The sequence below is a fragment of the Pipistrellus kuhlii genome, unplaced genomic scaffold (assembly GCF_014108245.1).
Source record: "Pipistrellus kuhlii isolate mPipKuh1 unplaced genomic scaffold, mPipKuh1.p scaffold_m20_p_5, whole genome shotgun sequence".
Classification (NCBI taxonomy): domain Eukaryota; kingdom Metazoa; phylum Chordata; class Mammalia; order Chiroptera; family Vespertilionidae; genus Pipistrellus; species Pipistrellus kuhlii.
The window spans coordinates 68898568-68904824 of record NW_023425551.1 but is presented as its reverse complement, the minus strand read 5'-3'; positions in this window follow the sequence as shown (position 1 = coordinate 68904824).

Here is a 6257-nt window from a genome sequence, read left to right as displayed (position 1 = left end):
TTAACAAGTTTTGCTTGAAAAAGTTTGTGTTTGGTTTGGTTTTTGTTGCAAAACTAGGGCTAAGAAGATGGCGGATGAAGAGCATATTCGGCACTGCATGCTTTACGAGTTCCAATTAGGAAGAAAAGCAAGTGAGGCTGCAAAAAACATCTGTAGTGCTCTTGGTCAAGATGCAGTTAGTGCCAGAAAATGCCAGTGTTGGTTTGAGAAATTTCGCGAGGGAAATTTTTCGTTAGATGACAAGAGTGGTCGAGGCCGTGTGTCCAATTTTGATCAAGAAGCTCTTCAAGCTCTTTTGGTGCAAAATCCTCAAATTACCCAAGAGCTTGCGACAACTTTAAATTGTTCACAAAAAACAATTTCCAATCAATTGCATGCACTTGGCAAAGTCCAAAAGTTTGGAAAACGGGTTCCTCATGAGTTGACCGACAACAACCGTAATCAAAGAGTCACAATTTGCAGTTCGCTCCTCTCTCGTCAAAACCGTTTGCCGTTTTTAGAGCAAATTGTTACCGGAGATGAAAAATGGCTGCTGTATGTTAATTTGAAAAGGTGGCCTCAATGGTTGGACAAAAATGAGGCTCCGCAGCCCACGCCAAAACCTGACTTGCATGCGAAAAAAGTGATGTTGTGTGTTTGGTGGAATTGTAAAGGAATTCTTCATTATGAACTTTTACCATCTAACCAAACCATTACAAGTGCAGTGTATAGTGCCCAATTGGAAAGGTTAGCCCAAGCTTTAAGAGAAAAAGAACCTGCGCTGATTAATCGGAAGGGCGTAATTCTTCACCACGATAACGCACGACCGCATACTGCAAGAATCACTGCTGAAAAACTGCGCCAGTTGGAATGGGAAGTTCTCCCTCAACCTTCATATTCTCCTGATATTGCCCCTTCTGATTACCATTTGTTTCGTTCTTTGCAAAACTTTCTTCTTGGAAAAAAATTTAATAATGAAGAATGCCTCAAAAATGCATTGACCGAATTTTTTGCATCAAAATCACAAGAATTTTACAACAGAGGGATTAAAATGCTTCCTGAGCGTTGGGCACAAGTAGTAGAAAACAACAGCAACTATATTGTTGATTAAATTTTGTTGTATTGTTTAAATAAATTCGATTTAAAAAAGGTATTAGAAAACGACATTAATTATTACTAGACCTAATATATTTAACAATCCAATATACTTTAACTAAATTTCTTTTATAAATCCTGTAGTGCAAGCAATATGAAATATTTTAAAAGCAGAAGAAATTATTTTGATTAATTCATTAGATATTACTATATATAACACATGGGTGAGTAATCTGGAAACAGCTAGAAAACTTCTATTACATCGCTCAGAATATAATCAGCACTGCAAACCAACAGGCACAACAGTGTCACCTGGGTAAGAAGCTAAAAGTGAATATATATATATATATATATATATATATATATATATATATATATATGTTGCAAAGGAGTGAAAGGGACTATTGTGATAATGAGAAGATTGTGATTGTAATAATGTCTGCAAGTATCTTAACAGTATAGAGCCCAGCTGGTGTGGCTAAGTGGTTGAGCATCAACCTATGAACCAGAAGGTCATGGTTCGATTCCTGTACCATGACTGGCCTGGGTTGTGACCTCAATCCCCAGTAGGGCACGCAGGAGGCAGCCAATCAATAATTTTCTCATCATTTATATTTCTATCTTTCCTTCTCCCTCCCTCTCTGAAATCAATATAAAATATATTGAAAGGAGTGAGCAAGTCCAGAAAGACAAGGGCATGTGCAAACGGATGAAAGGACAGCTCGATGGGATAGTAGTAGTTCCAGAGAATATTTTACCTTGAGGCCAGCATCTTATGGTGTTTTCACTCTTAGTTCTTCTGGCTGGTTAATAAACAAATTGACATGAAACAGATAAACAAGACAAAAAACAAATTTATTACATATTTACATGCAAGTGTTCCATAAGAATTGACTCAAATCAGGTAATGAGTTGACTTAAATGAAATCTGAGGACATATCGGACAGTTGTGGCTTAAATGCCATCTTGAGCTAAGGAATAGGGAGTAATGGTCTGGGACTTAAAGGAGAAGATAGGTAATTCACAGGTAGGTAAGAAGGAGCAAACATTTGGTAAACAAATTATTTATGAGTCCCCAGAAACAATGGGACTCAGAAGGGAGTCTAACAGACTTGGCCAGGTTGCTCTTTGTCTGCCACACTTAGGCTAAGGTGATCTCTCTTCCTGGAGCAGATTTTTCTACCTGAATTCACAAGTGAGGAGGAGGTAAAAGGCTCTTTTTTGTGTCTTTTGTTCTTAAAAGTCACCAGCTTAATCAATATCCTCAAAAGGCAAACTTTGGGGAGACAGACTTTGCCCCTCCTCAATGGGAATTTGGAGGGTTTGTGCCTGACATCATCATAGGGCTTGTGTGTGAGTTTTATCTAAATTATATGGGGAAAGGTTGTTTTTTTCAATAAGCTGTTTTATGAAACATAAAAGGGTGATTTCTATTAACTTTTGCTCTTTCCCAAAGCACAGAGTTGAGGTAAAAGTCATCATTGTCAAATCCCTGTTATCTAATGATTGATGTGTCATTTAAAAACATGTTTCAAACTAGAAAAAGGCACTGGAGAATAAAAATCCATATGTATATATTTATTCACCAATTCTGTTGTAAGGCCAAGGACTCTCCTTTGAGTCTGCTGATAAAATTTTCCCATCTTCTTCATGGCATAAATGACACAAAAAGTAGTTCATCTAAGATGTTCAGATGTCTAAGATGTTCAGCTTCAGGCTCTTTTAATAACATGAAAAAACTTGACAAACAATCTGAATAAAGAGTTATTCTAGATCATGTTGTATACTTTCAAATCTTCACTATTGTCTGGTTTATACCAAATGCAAAGGCAATTTCTGTTTTCCTTATTGTTGTAGTTTTTGGCAAATTGTCTTTATAGTCTTTCTAATATATCCAATATAAAAATTACCGTTTGTTAATAATTGCACTTTCAAAATAAGAAATGTCCAAACCTACAGAGAATTTTTGTGAGTTTATTTGAGCCAAACTGATGACAATTGCTGGGAAGAAAAATCTCAATAGATTGAGAAAATGCTCCAGAGGATGGTAGTTTTTGGTAGTTTTGCACTCTACTAGACATCTTAAATGCTATTGTTGCTTTTATTTTTTTTTTAACATATAGCATATATATGTTATATAAGTGTTGACAAAGCTGGATTAGACTTTTATTTTGAACTTGACCAAAAAGAAAATCCTGCTCAATATGCAAAATCATAAAAACAAGGAGATTCAAGCATAGCACACACAGACATGCACACCCACACACAGAGACAAAAAATAAAACTTTGCTGGATCTTTAAAAATGGACCATAATTTGTGTGTGCGCTCACACACACACACACACACACACACACACACACACACAATAGATGAATAAAAGAAACAGAGATTCTCAGTAGGGGGTGTGCAAGAGGCAGCTGATTGATGACTCTCTCTCATCGATGTTTCTAACTCTCTATCTTTCTCCCTTCCTCTCTGTACAGAATCAATTAAAAAAATTTTAAAAAAAAACAACCAATGAGATAAGGTCAGAAAATAATAGATTTGGATAACAAATGCAGTTGACTTTCTGGGTAAATAAAAACATCGCTAAAAGAATAAAAATGAAGAGATGAAGCAGTGGAAGTTATTAAATAGTATGAGAGCTTATCTGAGCAGAAGCAGACTTAAATCTTCAGATTAAAATGTATCATTGAATTCTAGGCAACACAGATAAAAAGAGTATATACACTATTGGGAAATAAAAACCACTAACTCAGAATTTTAAAAAATAAAATGTTACTGTTTCTTAGAACAGCATTATATGAAGATAGGAGGGAGTGTTCACAAGTCAGAGGTGATGACCATCACAACCCACTTCCTTAGCACATCAAATTATAACCTTTTACAAAGTACCTGAGTAAACTTAAGTTTTGCATTATGATCAGCACAGAAGGAAGCGTATTGGGACATCCTGGTAGCAAAAATGATTATTTGTGATGCTCAGCAAGAAGGGTACAGTGGGTTTCATATTTTTATATTAGCACACTTCTAAAAGCTCATAGGAAAGAGAAACTAATGTACATGTAAAAGAAATCATCTATTTGTCCAGGAAAATATTATAAATAAACAATTTGTCCAGAGGAATAAAATCCTATATAATAAAAGGCTAATATGCAAATCAACCACATAGTGGAATGACTGGTTCCTATGATGTACACTGACCACCAGGGGGAAGATGTTCAATGCAGGAGCTTTCTCCTGGTGGTCAGTGTGCTCCCACAAGGAGAATGTTACTCAGCTAGAATCACTGAGCTGGTGAGAGCAGTGGTAGTGGCAGGAGCCTTTGCTGCCTCTGCAGCAGCACTAAGGATGTCCCACTGCCAGCTTAGGCCTGCTCCCTGTGGGGAGTGAGCCTAAGCCATCAGTCAGACATCCCCTGAGGGCTACCAGAATACCAGAGGGTGCAGGCCAGGCTGAGGGGACCCCCCCCCCCCATGAGTGCACAAATTTTGTGCACTGGGCCTCTAGTGTTTAATACGTTGTTATTGTAATTTTTAATTTCTAGCATTCAGGAAATGAAGTTCTATTAATTAGAGCAGGGCTGTTTTCCTTAGCGATGCTTAGGTACATCCTGGTAAGATTTTAGGATACCAGCGTAGAAGAAAAATATTAAGAGCTTTCAGAAAGAAGAAAAAAATATTTTATTTTCCTAGAAATGATTTTATATGACTAAATATAATGATGAGTTATCTTATCTAAAACTCAATTCTTTAAAATTTGTCCTATAAGACATTAATTTAATTTTTATAGTGAATACATAATAATGTAACAATTTATTTGGTTTGAGTATGGAATAAATATGATGAGTATCTGTGTGTGTGTGTCTGTGTGTGTGCATGTGTATGTGTGAGGTTTTTATTAAAATGAATTCCTATAACAAAATAAATAAATAAATAAATAAACAAATAAATAAGAAAGAGGAAACAATTATTTATAATAATATTTAATTAATTGAAATTTTATACAAAATAGACTTTGGTCAGACAGCTTGTGAGTTCTTTTGGCAAATAATAAACATACAAAAGAAATTAAGCATAAGAATATTCAAGCAAAGATATAATATTACTAACTCTACTATTTTTTAAATCAAGAAAGCACTACCATAAAGAATCATATTACTACTCTATGTATTTCTAGTTTTTCAAATCTGTACTATGTACAGATACAGTGATCATTATATCATGTGTATTTGCATGTATGTACATGTTTCTCCAGAGATTTGAGGGAGAAGGAGAACAAGAGAGAACCAATTAGCTAGGTATGTAAATACCAAATCAATGAGTAAAATATATGGAGCTTCCTTACAGTCTTTTTATTTAAAGTACATTTGATAATTTATTAGCTTTCTTTGAAGACTAAATTTAATTTAATTTAATTTAAATAATTGTCTTTTATTCTAAATATGTCCATACCATTTTTGTGATGTCAGGCTGATTTTTACCTTAAGATGAAATAATAATACCAGGTAGTTCTTTTTTGGTATCCTTTTTCATTAGATAAGAGTATTTTCAATTCAAACTAGTCTCTCAATACATATTTCTTAAATAGATTCATGTATTCATTATTGTTTCATTGGCTTCAGTTGTATAATCTTTGGGACTGAAGACAAAGTAACTACATTTAAGAAAGCGATATGATTAGAAAGTGTTGATTCTATGCAAATTTACTTCCATTGGGAATATATATGAATATGCATCAAATATTCACCTAGTATCTATCCACTGGTCAAGAAGAGTCTTGACCATCTTGACTATATATATATATATATATATAGTCAAGATGGTCAAGACTCAATAATATATATAATTATTATTAATTTCGGAGAGGGAGAGAGAGATAGAAACATCAATGATGAGAGAGAATCATTGACTGGCTGTCTCCTGCACATCCCCTACTGGAGATCAAGCCAGCAACCTTGGCATGTGCCCTGACCAGGAATTGAACAGTGACCTCTTGGTTCCTGGATTGATGCTCAACCACTTACCGCCCTGACCAGGCTTGACCATCTGCTTTATGAGTTATATGCCCTCTACTAAACAATCAGTGAATATCAAAAGGAAACACAACATTATGCTAAGACATTTTTTACACTGAACATTTGTGGGTCAGGATGTTCCATTCTGGTCCATATTTTCGTTGG